Below are 13,650 nucleotides of genomic sequence, written 5' to 3'. Positions count from 1 at the left end.
TCTGAGAGTGTGCCCCACCCACTATGCCAGCTGAACACATGGCAGCATCTGAAGCCTGGTGGAGGCTGAGGCCAGGACTCAGGAACTGAGGACCCTGGGGCTGAGGATGCAGAGTCTTGGCTGCACCCTGGCAGGGCTGCAGCATGGATACGGTGGGGGAAAGGGGTGTAAGGCAGGCAGTGCTGGGCTCCTCTGCATGCTGCTCACTCTGTGAGCTGCCTGGCAGCAGGATGATTCAGGACTTCCTTGCTGGAAAAACAAACACTGAACCAAATCTCTTGCTGTCCTCTGGCAGCAGCAGGCACAGATGTGCACGGTGGGTTCTAGTGCCACTGCACCATGGAAGAGCTCTACATGACCTCATGTGTTACAGATAGTGATAAACAGAGTGTTGCCTTTCTGAATATCAAGACTCCTTTACACACACACACACACACACACACACACACACACACATAGATATAGATAGATATTCAAAGTATGTACTGTGAATTTCATTGTATATAATGTAATTAAATCATCCATTTTCACTTACCTATTCAAGATATTAGCCACTATTTGTTGTTAACTAAATTGAATAGAAGTAATACTGAATAGAGCACTATAATTAACTCAATGGTATAAGAAAATGGACAAAAAAGAAATAGGCATACCCCCAAGATCATGGTCTGCCATTGATGAGCCACTCTCTCCTGTCCTTACCTGCTGCATGGGCCCCTGTGTCTTCACTGCTGGGTAGAGAGAGTGCCAGGCCATAAACTCTCTGTCATCTCAGGTAACACCGGGGACATGGCCTGAGACATGGCCTTCTTGCTGCATTTTCAGTAGCTGTAATTTTATAATTGATGCAGCAGCTCTGCTGTGGTACATTCAGTGGTTTCTAACTATTCACAGCTAAGCTGAGTAAGAAGAGAATATGGGTGTTGTCAGCCTCATTCTTTGTAATGAAGCCTTAGATGTTGAATTTCCAGGTTAAATGCATACAGGTTGAGTTTCATAGTCACAGATTTCACACCTGTAGTTTCTACATAGAGTGGCAGCCTGGAAGAGGAAGCCCAAAGCTGTGCAAATCTCTGTTGAGATCTGAAGGTGGGGAAAATGGACCAGGCAGAGGTCCTGAACACCATGACACCTAGCTGGAACCATGGCAAGAAAGGCCCAGATTCAGGCCTGCTGATCCATGAGTGAGCTTCTCAGCAAAGCAGCACAGCTTGCAGGCTGGACAGGAGATGCCTGGAATCGCCCTGCTGCCAGAGCTCCTCCTTTCAGGCCTGTGGCCCCTTATCTCCCTCAGGGGACCTTTGTTCAAGAAGGTCATCCTGTTACAGAGCCCACCTTGACTGAATGTCTTCCATTCAGGTGCAGATCTCAACTGCCACATGTGGACTCACCACAGCTGTGGAGCAGTTCAGAAAATGCTGACACTGCAGGCTGGTCAAGGTATGGAGCCTGAAATAAGAGACAGGCTCATGACTGCTACAGTTTCCTTCACTAGAAGCAGCATGATGAGAATATTTTGCTTAAAAGACTAAATAACTGAAAATAGTCACAAGAATATACACTGTAGGGTTAGTTTGAGGATACCAAAGAAAATGGCTGCATCTCTAAGTAAAATGAAATATGATCCTTCATGGATGTGTGGTTTCCTTTGATGTCACTGACCCACAGACATCAGGGACAGAGACACTGATGTACAGAGCAAAAATTGGAAACAAAAATCAATATCCAAAAACCAAAACAAACCCTTGGAATATAGGACTACAGGGAAAATAATGTTTTACACTGGACTGGCCTTCTGGAGGACAGCGTGCCCCAAGTAGCTTTAACTTTCACACCTTTCTGGGGGTCTGAATTCAAACAATAATCAAATTCCAGGAGGGTTCAAATAAAAAGAGAATATGCTTCAAGGACACCAAACCTCAGTCCCATTGCAGAAGGCAATTAGACTGATGCTCTGAAGCACATGCTGACCACAGTTAAAAAGCAGAGAATCTAAAACAGTGTTAATGGGATTTTCAGTCTTGTCCGGAGCCGCTTCCGTCCCGCGGAATGAGGCACACAAACACTTTGTCTCTGCAGGCTCCTTTATTGACTGGGCAGCAACCTCAATACATGTCCGTCCTCGACGGCTTCTTCCGTGTTGTGCGTCGGGCACTTCCTATACTTCGGCTTATATAGCTAATGTTATCCAATCATGGGATTACACGTGGGGACAGGCGATTGGGCAGCAACAAGGAAGCAATCAATCATTACCATATATGGCGGGGACAGTAAGCCGAGCAAGAACCAGGAAGCAGGATGTGTGCGCCATCTTGGGCACACGATGGGCGGGGGAGCAGCGAGGCGGTAGGCGGACGCCATCCTGTGGCTATATTCTCATGGGTAATAAGGCAGGCTCCCAACACAGTCTTACTCTCTGTGAAAGAAACTGCAGGCTAGGAAGGCAGCAGATAGCTTAAGTAGATCGACTCTTTCTGCAAAGTATCTAAAAACCGAAGCTGAACATTTTATTCCATGAATACAAAACATTGCTATCTATTGCCAATGAGGATAACGTACACCTGTAATCCCAGCACTCTGGGAGTGTGAGAAAGAATGAGGAAAGATTTAAGCCTAGCCTGGGAAACTTAGAAAATTAGTGAGACCATGTGTTAAAATTTGTAAATAATTTTACAAATGTATGAAAATATCCATCATTTAGAAATTCCAGAAATCCCAGTGCAAGATACGTTAACCACTATTAATCTATAATAATTTTTACCATTTTATACACTCAAAAAGAGTATCTTTATAAGATGCTTATTATTATTTCAAAAAAAGTAGTAATCCCTTTATCAAATTCTTGTTCAAAATATAAATTTAGGATAGAAAAAATAAGAATGATCAAATTCTCTTCATACTGAGCTACTCATATCCTAAGATGGTATATTAAGTAGCATATCTGCACTCATTTCAGTAAAAAATTTAAAAAATTAAAACAATGCAAACACCAGGCAGAACATCAATGCCTACATGATGGTAAATCTGATGCTAGTTGTGTTGACTAAAATACACATTCAAGAAAACCTCACAAAGATTTGATTTCTCAATTTACAGGTGACTTTCAACTTTTCATTTTTATATTATTTTTTCTTTCTTTCTTTCTTTCTTTCATTTTTTCATTTTGTTTTTAGAAAGGGTTTTGCTATGCAGTTCAGGCTGGTCTTCATCTTACCTTGTAGCCCAGGATGACCACAAACTCACTACAATCCCCCTGCCTCAACCTTCTGAGTACTGGAATGAGGGGTGTGCACCAACATCCCTGACTGGGTTTTCCTTTTTAAATTTTCTCCAAAGCAAAATTAGTCAGATTATGTTATATTCTTATATTTTCTCAGGTTGATTATTCAAAGTCAAATCTGAAAGCACTGAAAACATGCTGAAGGAGTTTCAAAATCCGAACCAATACATAACATAGTGGAACATAACATAGCATGGCATAGTATAGCGTAATAAAACAAAACAAAACAAAAACCAACCATTTAACTCTGCTTGAATCAACTGCTTCCAAAGATACTTTAAGAATTTCTAAGGTAGCCATACAACAGAAATGTGATCCAGTAATTTCACATTCAAGCACTTTTCTTTGAAATAATAGTGTATATACACACAAGAACATGAATAAAAATGGCTGTGGTACCCTGCTTTCAAGAATCAAGCCATAAACAGAACAAATGCCCATCAGCACATAGATGACACATGCATAAACAAGTTGCAGTTGTTTGGTTCATCCCCATAATAGCAGGTAGTGACAGCACAGGAGGAGCCCAGCACGGAGACACTGCTTGAAGTATACCAAGCAAAGAGCATTGCCACTAAACAGGCTCAGAACCATCACCTACAGGAAAGGCAAACTACCCAGGAGGGACACAAAGCTCATGGTCTGTTTGGGATGGGAGGACAGGAAGTGATAGCAGCTGCTAGCAGACAAGTTCCCCAGGAGTGACACACATGTGTCCTTCATCCACATGGGGCAATGATGTTCATGGCCTTACAAAGCCTTCCCTTGCTCTCACCACCTGCTGTCCCCCCTCACAGGCTGTCAGAGTATGGAGAACTACAGTGTGTGGCTGACGTAGACATCCAAGGACTCATAAGTAATCATTCATAGGCATGTGAGAGGAAGACTTGCTAGGAATCCTCCTCCCCCGGACATGCAGAAGTTTTAACATGAAACATTCACATCCTTCAAGGAAAAATATTATGGGCAATCTGGGAACATCTCCATGCTCCCTAATGGAATTGAAATGAAACAATATGCCCAGGAAAGGAGGTCACCTGAAAATGTGACATATCTCTAAGTGAAGACACTAAACACCTCATCTTCAGAGACAAGGGACCCTTTAGATGGAATTGTGTGTTTGGCACAATGGCTGCCACATCTGAAGCATCTACATGTTTGCTGCATTTAAAGTTTCAAAGTGTAGCAAAGTGTAAAACCACACTCAGTTTTCCAGTTTTTCACCTGCTCTTTCTAAGGAGAACAGATTTATAAAAATAAATTGGGCATTAGAGGTGGCAGCCCAGCTATGGACCCTAGTGTATGACCTCATTTGCTTAGCAACAGATCTAAACAGAACTCTGAAGGATCTGGTCACCAAGCACCTTGGTCTGGCAACAGTTGGCCTTCACAGGCACTTGGCTATAGAGAGTGATCAGTCAATATGTTATGCTGCTTTCCCAGGCCTCAAAACACCAGCCTCAGGACTCGCCATGGGAAAACTACCTGGGAACAAGTGAGAGGATGGTTCATTCAGCCAAGATACTTCAGGATGCTCACCGGGAACTGCCCAACCATCAAATGCAGCACAGAACAGGATTCACCAGGCCCAGTCCCCAGGCACCCAGAAAGAAAAGGGAGCCTAGGCCAGATGTCCCTATGCTCTGCCACCAGCCACTCAGAGACACAGACTTCAGGACAAGGATATTTAGGCCTGGCCACCACTGTAAGTCTGCATAAACAATTCCCTCCCTAGGTCATCAGTGTGAGGGGGTCTGAGGACAGGCACTGAGGGCAGATGATCTTGGGCAGGGACAGGGAAACTGAGCCTGGGCCACTGTCATGTTCACATTCCCATCTAGGACAGGGCTGGCAGGAGGAGAAGGGCAGGGGCCATGTTTATCCACAACCTCCAGAGTCATCTCCTGTCCTCCTGGGTAGAAGTGTGGGATAGTGCTTTTTGTCTTTGAGGAACATAAGTTTATGTTGTTTAACAAAGTAAATCCTGTGGTTTCTCAGAGCCTCAGGCTTTCTCCAGGCTTCACGGCTCTGGCCCAACAGAGCTGTACACAGGACATGGGCATGGAGCTGGTCCCTGGGCCCTGTGTGACATGTCCCTGCTACAGACATGGTACCCAGAGTAACAATAGATATCTGCTCTAGTGCAGGGTATGTCAGCAGAAGGGAATGTATTGTGGCCCATATAGTACTGAGGGGAATTTAGGGTCAGATTAGCCATTTAAGCACATCCATCCAGGACTGGTCAAACACTGCACCTGTGGTCCTGCTCTCAAGGAATCTAGACTCCAAGTGCTCAAATATCATATGCTCTCTACTCAGCATCTACCTTGTCACAGGCAAGGTCATTGTACACACATTGGTGGAGAAGGGGAAATGGGACACAAACACAAAGTCACTTCATTCTTGGCATGATTGCATTCTGCCATTGTATCTCATATTCATCCCTAGGCCTGGTGTCCATGGACCATTAGCTGGCTGCCTCTCCACCCTATCTCCAGCTCTTACACATCATCAACTCACCAGAGATGTGCTCACCTCAAATGTCAGTCCACTCTGTCCATTTCTCTGGCGCTTGTCTTACAGGAATTTTTCAGGCACCACAGTTCCTATCATCGGAGCCTCAGGGCTAAATGAGCACAAGAAAAGAGCAGTGAACACAGCTGCTCACCTTCCATGGCTATGGAAGGGTAACTTAATTCCTTCCTGTGGACATTCTATCAGGAAACTTGGGAACATTCTGTGGGGCCTCATTAATGGATCTGGACATCTAGAATGATCCTCCATTTTGTCATATCTAAAATTGGAGGCCGTCTTAAGACTCATAGGTTTTGTTAATGCATAGACTTCTTTTCTGCCTCTCCTCTATCAAGGTGATGTGAGCACGGTAGTATTCCTTAGTGAGCCCTGTAGCACAAGCCTCTGTGGACAATTTAGAGTGTGGGCTTTGCTTCAGCTCCAACCCTTCTGAGAAGTCATGTGTATGACACCAATTCCATGTCTCCCCACTGTCTTATCACAGATCGGAAGTCAGCCAGCAGAGAGCCTGGCAGATGTCTGTACAGAAAGCCAGGTGCAGGCAGATGGAACTCACAGCCTGAAGGAGACTTTGAACTTAGCCTTCCTGGACAGCTGTCCCAGCTCCGGCCATTCTTCTCTGGCTTCCTCCATGGCTGACATCTCAGCACCAAAGCTGAGAATGTGAGTTCTTACCTTAGCAGCCCAGAGAGACTTGGCCACCTGCAGATTCAGGTCCTGGCCATGTGCAAGTTGATCACTCAACCCCAGTTTACAATGCTGAACAATGAGGTGCTGAGTGCATTGAGAACTCAGGGTCACTGGGGATGAAATGGGGGCTCCATGCAAAGTGGTTGGCTGTGGCCTTGACCCCATGGAGACCTACAGTAGAGGCTGTGCTGATTCCCATGAATGATCTTCCATCCCCTTTACTGACCAACACTTGGGGGAAGTTTTCTATTCTTTGGAAAGGAGATTGTAGTGTCACTATATGGGCCTCAGGGTTTGTTCAACACAGGAAACCCTGTACAGCAAGGAATCCATGACTGTCAGATATCATGGAAGAGCAAATAGGTTTAATTATGCTACAAATACACATGAAGACACACTGTGTGCAGACACGTTTCTGGGTATTGGCCCTGACCTTGTAAGCAGAGCAGATGCAACTCCTGCCCTTTTGAGTTACAATGTTCTTTGGAGGTCACAGAGTCACCATTTGCAGAAGAACAGATATTGCTCACCTAAAAGCCATTTTTCTGGACCCCAGGCCTCCCTCAGTGTGGGTACAGCAATGGATCATTACCTAAGCTAGAGACTGCAAAGAAGCAAGACAGATACCGACTGAACTCTCACTTCTCAGATATTCGTGGAGCAGCAGCCCTGATCCATTGAGTGCAATGAAATGACATATGGCAGTCACTGAATTCACCAAGCTGACTGCACTGGGGAGGAGCAAGGGGACAATGTGTCAGAAAGTACAAGTGTGATACAACTATGCAAGGTCTCCCTCTCACAGAGATTTCTTTTAGCCTCTAATGTCTCCTTGGGCCCAAAGTGCTCCACTGTGGGTGGGAGAGGCTGTGGCTGGATGCTGTACAGACTGGGCAAAAGGCCTACACCCCTCCCACAGATGAGTTCCCCAGGTATATGAGGCCTCTCACTCAGCTGGCTGCCTCCTGCCCCAGATTCCCATCTTCTGTGCTTGAGTCTTCATTGGAACTGTACTTCCTTGTAGATCCCCAGGCTAAGCTTCTTCAGGAACAGCCAGAGCACCCTGAACCTCCCAGGCCTGAGTTCCAGAGTTTATGGGCTTGTGGGCAGGGTATATGCGTTGGATCTCAGCAAAGTGACCAAATGCTGTGTGACCCAGGAGCATGAGATCCTCAGCAGTCAGTGTGGGGATGTAGTCTGGGAGGCTTTCCTAGGGCTGAGCTGGTGCACACAGCTGCCTCTGACAGGCAATGGGAAGGGTTTGCCCCAGCAAATCCATGGAGAGTTGGTGATATTTTCTCTTCCTGAAATTTCAGGGCCAGTTTCAGTCCATGCATAAGTTTCACCTCCTGACCTTGTGCCAGCTCCACCTGCAGCTCCCTCACCAGCTTTGGCCCCACAGCAAGAGCCAGCACCTGGATTCCCTTGTCCATCAGCTGCAGAGCTGGACCTCCTGGGTGCTTAACAGCAGGAGTCACCTCTTGAGTTCTACCTGTGGGCAGCTCTTGACCCACACCTGCCATTCCCCTCTCTTCCAGTTTTATTTATCATTGTATTCATCACTACTCTTATTTCTCACAGATTTGTTAGTGACAGAACAAAATAAATAAAATTTAACATTTTAATGAAGTTTAAAGTAATCAGCTTGCTGGCATTCAGTGTATTCTCAATGTTGTGCAGATTTCCCCACTGTTCAATTCCAGAATGCTCTTCAAATTTTTACACAATGTTTTTTTTACTTTCCCCTGCTGCTCCACCCCAGCCACCAGTGATCTTATGTCCTTATAATTAACTTATGTTACATTTCCCACATCAATGCCATCAAGTTTTCTTTGCCCAGAGAATGCTGGTAGTGACGTTTTAGGGTTAGTTAGATTAGGGTTCTGGCTAGAGTTAGGGTTAGGGCTGGAATAAGCTTCCAAATACTGCATCATACCCACTGCAATGATCATAAAGAAAGAACAATCCATACAAAGCAGTGCTTTGTGCTGGCAATGGCTTGGCCCTGAGCTAGGTTCTCAATGCCCACATCATTGAGAACAGTCATGAGTTGATGGACTGCACCACTGGGCACAAGGTAAGGCCTTATTTCCATTCTGTGCATCACATGTTCCATGGAACTATCAAAAACATAATCAGTACACACTGTAAATAAGTAGTAATAAAATATGATAATTTATAAGCAAAACACACAGCAAGAAAATCCACTTCTGATATGTGGGTATAAAAGCACAACTGATGAAAAACCTCATGCAGGAAGGACACACTCTCCCTGGTCAGCACTGAGTCCTTCATGCACATGCAAACCTGAAGATCAAAGCATCAGCTGTCCTCAAACTAAGACCTCACTAATAGAATTTTGGGGCCAACCTTACTATCATGGGAACTGCAGTTTTATACTTTGCTCTATGCAAAACCTAACAGAGACACATAGAGATCTCACTGTGTGCTGACTATCCAAGATCCCCAGAAGCAGCTCACTTGGGAAGACACGTGAATCCACACTGCCAACAGCTGGTGATGACTAATTCATGGAGCAGAAAGTGAAAACAAATGCAGGCAAATCTTCTGGAGGAGCCCTCAGTTGGGCTCCCAAGTCCAGCCTTTGTAGCTCTGCTCAGACTCCTGATTTCTAGCAAAGTGATCAAAATGGCTGTCTCCTCACTGCCTCAGGATACAGGCTCAGAAGTGGGTGTAACAATGACAGCTGGAGGTGACGCTTGTCCTTCTATATTTTCTGTCTTGGCAGAGAAAGCCCCTTGTCTTCCTCTACTTTCCTCCCCTGCCTGCGCAATGGAGTTTCAAAGGCTGAGCTGCTGCCAAGTGGGCTGGGTGGAGATGGCTAGCAGGTCATTCAACATACATTTTTTCAACATACTTTTATATATGACATGATAAGAATAGGTGCCTTGCAGAGTACATAAGGAGCTGATTTCAGTAGGGGTTGTGATGGGCATGGCTTCTCCCTAACACACATTAATACTGTGCCTGGTTTTAACACACTATGAACCACAGGAAAAGTGAGTCCCCATGGGTTCAGGAAACAAGGAAGGCTAAGATATTCTGGTAAGTAACTCCTCTGTGTAAGTGGGGTCAACACATAACACTGTCCTTGGCCTTCAGCCTAGGGATTGACTCATCTGAGCCCATTGTCTGACCAGTCTGCTTGAAGGCTGCACATCTGTTGCTTGGGGAGCTGTGTTCCAGGTCAAGGTCAGAACATTTTAGAACTTTAATGCTCTGTGCATATAGAGGAGGGATGGAAGTGAGGCACATGTTTGTCACAGGGCTTAGGAATTGATCTTCAAGGTGCAGGCTTGAAACTTGGTCTATTTTCTAAAGCTGTACCCCAAAAGAGATTTGGGCTTTAGGATGTTATGTGTGCCTTGGAACAGGGGACAGAGGCTTTAGTTTTGTGGGGTATTAAAGTTCCCTGTGTCTGTGGTATGAGATTTTCTCAGAGATAGGGTGGTGAATGGATATTTTAGTGGGTAAAAGGAGAAGAAACCACACAGAGCCAAAATTAGCAACAGCAGTAAACAAGCATCTTTATTATCAAGCCTGGATATATCATCCATCATTAGGCATTACATTCTTGCATACTGTCACAAACCTTAGTGCATCCATGGCTGTCTATGCTAAGTTCTGCTTATTAGACTTGTGTCCATGCTGTGCATATGCTATTCAGTTGTGTCAATTCCATACAGGTCCTCAAAGCCTTTGGGGTTGAAACAATGTGAAGTGCTTTACCACATTTAACCACCTCAAAGATCAGGGAAAATATGATTATTGTAAGTGACCCATATGGTGGACTCATGCACACAAAGACCACAACCACAATAAATGTAAAGCATAATACCACTAATCCCACTGCAGTGCAGCCTATGGCCACCCAGAGTGAAGTGGATCCCAAGGATTCTCTCCACTGCATGTGAAGGTCTTGCTTCAAGGTCTGGAGGTCAGAGAACTCCACATCCATTTCTTTAAAAAATTTTTTTATTAATAGAAACAATAAAAAAGGTAGCATACTGATCTCAAAAAATTAACATCATAAAATCGCTAGTGAATACATTACATAGTGTCATCTTAAAAATAATTGTTAAAGTGAAAAAAAAGCATAAAAAGAGGCTAAACACTCAAACATTTACAGTGAAAACCCTTTTTATCAATGATTAACAGAAATTTAGTAATATGGACATCTATCTTACACACTATACATACCATTATATCCTTTAGAGCAGTTTCCTTTCTCTTTTACAATATCTATTATACTTTTTGGATCATATTACTTTTTCATTTTTTAGTATGTTTTACACCATAGACACAATGTGATATTTACTACTGTGAGTTTTGTTTATTTCACTTATGAGGATATTCTCAAGTTGCCTCCATTTATCTAAAAAGAACTCAAGACCATCCTTTTCTATATCTGAGTGGTAGTAAAAATGGATAAAAATATATTTTTCATCCACTCTGAAGCTGATGACCATTTTGGTTGTTTTGAAGACTTAGCTATCACCTATTGTGCTGCTATGAACATGGGTGCACATATATCACTGTGACATGACATTTTCAGTTTTTCTGTGAAAATACCCAGGAAAGGAAAAACTGGATTGAATGGAACTTCCAATCCTAGTTTTTTGAGGAATCTCAATACTGATTTCCACAGTGCTTGCACCAGTCTGCACTCCCATCAAATCATCAAGAAGATTTTACACCATGACCAAGAGGGATTTACCCCAGGAATACAGGGGTAGTTCTTGAGGTTCCTTTTCCCCACAGTCTCACCAATATTTGTTATCAGTTGATTTCTTGATGGCAGCCATTCTTTCTGGAGTGAGAGAAAATCTCAATGCTGTCTTAATGTGCATTTCTCAAATGATCATTAATGGTGAACATTTTTTTCATATATTTATTTGCCATTTGTATATCTTCATCTGAGAACAGTGTGTTTATTTTTGATGCCCATTTGTGGAGATGGTCTTCAAATTTGGGGGGCTTGATGTTTTTCAGTTCTTTATATGTTCTGGATATAAGTCCCTTGTCTGAGTGGCTGTTTGCTAAAATTCTTCCCCATTTTGTGAGTTTACTTTTCACTTAGTTGTTGATTTCTTTTGAAGTGCAAAAATATTTTAATAACATGAGATCCCAGTTGTTGATTCTTTGAAGAATTTCCTTATGGTTTGCATTTTATTCACAAATTCTCTGCCAACCCCTATGTCCCCAAGATTTCTACCTACCTTGTTCTCCAGTTGATTTAGTGTTTCCTTTATAATATTTAGATCCTTGATCTGTTTGGACTTTAGTTTAGTGTATGGTGCTAAACATGAGTGTAGTTTCAGTGTTCAAAATGTGGAAAGCCAATTTTTCCAATACCATATATTATGGAGTCTGTTTGTCATATGTAATGTGGCTGGTAGTGTTTGCATCTTCTAATTTATTCCATTGATCCTCAGGTCTCTGCCAGTACTATGTTGATTTTTATTACTGTGACTCTGTAGTATAGTTTTAAGTTAGGAATTGAGATCCCTCCTGTGTTGCCTTTGTTACCCAAAATTGCCTTTGCTATTCTACATTTCTTCTGTTTCCAGATGATTTGTAGGAATATTTTCTCTCGATCTTCAAGGTATGTTAATGGTATTTTGATTGGGATTGAATTGAATTTGTGTAACAGTTTTGGGAGTATGGCCATTTTCACAGTGTTGGTTGTTCCTAACCACAATCAAGGAATATCCCTCAATTTTCTAATATCCTCCTCAACCTTTTTTTAAAGAGTAGTATAATTATCAGCACATAACCCTTTTTTATTCTTGGCTAGGTTGATTACTATTTCATTACTTTAGGTGCTATTATGAAAGGTGATATTTCCATAATTTCTCTCTCATGGCGTTTGTGTACAGGAATGCTATTGATTTTTTTGAATGTTCCTTTTGCATCCAGCTATGCTGCTGAATTTGTTTATTACCTTTAGTAGTCCTTTAATGGATTTTTTGGGGTCTTCTATATGGAGTATCATGTTGTCTGCAAGTAATGATAATTTAACTGCTTAATTTTTTCCTTTTACTTCACCCTCTTGTCTCATTGCTCTGAATAATATTTGCAGAACTATATTGAATAGGAGTTGTGATAGTGGACATCTTTGTCTTCTTCCTGATTTTAGTGTGAACGCTTTCAATTTTTGTCCATGTAATATAATGTTGGCCTTAGGTTTGTCATCAATGGTCTTTATGAGATTGAGGTAGATACCATCTATTCCACGTTTCCGTAGGCTTTTCATCATGCACAGGTTTTGGACTTTATCAACAGCTTTTTCTGCCTCTTTTGAGATGTTCATGTGATTTTTAGTTTTGGCTCTGTTGATGTGGAGTATTTCATTTATTGACATATTTTGAACCATTCCCGTATTCCCACTTGGTCATGGTGTATAATCTTCTTGCTGATTTGTGGCATTCTATTTGCTAATATTTTATTGAGAATCTCTGCATGAATGTTCATTAGTGAGACTGGCCTTTAGTTCTTCTTATTGGTTGGGTCTTTTTCTGATTTTGGTATCAGAGTGATACTTGCTTCCAAGAATGAAGTTAGGGAGGACTGATTCTCTTTCAATTTCATTGAAGAGTTTAAGGAGTACTGAAGTTAGGTCTTCTCTAAACTTTGTATGGAATTCAGCCATGAATTCATCAGAACCTGGGCTTTTGTTTGTTGGTAGGTTTTTAAATTGTTTTTAATTTCAGTATCGGATGCTGGGTTATTCAAAATTGTTTTATCTTCTTCATTGAGCTTTGATAGTTCATGTTGTTAGAAATCTGTCCATTTCCTCTGTGTTTTCCACCCTATGTGAATAGAGATTTTCAGAGTAGGTATTCATGATCTTTTGAAATTCCATGGAGTCTGTAGTAATTTCCCTCTTTTCAGTCATTATTGGGTGGATTTTAATTTTTTTATTTCTTTATCTTGATAACGCTGGCCAGAGGATTGTCAATTTTGTTTATTCTCTCAAAAAAAAAACCCCAGCTGATTCCTTAATTTTTTGTAACTTTTTTTTAGTTTCAATTGCATTAATTTCTGCTCTAATCTTTACAATTTCCTCTCTTCTATCAGTGATGGGTTAGACTTGCTCCTTTGCTAGAAACTTGGGATGTAGC

The sequence above is a fragment of the Cavia porcellus genome, unplaced genomic scaffold (assembly GCF_034190915.1).
Source record: "Cavia porcellus strain 051 isolate PalLab524CR breed Dunkin Hartley unplaced genomic scaffold, mCavPor4.1 scaffold_34, whole genome shotgun sequence".
Taxonomy (NCBI): Eukaryota; Metazoa; Chordata; class Mammalia; order Rodentia; family Caviidae; genus Cavia; species Cavia porcellus.
This window is presented reverse-complemented; position numbering follows the sequence as displayed.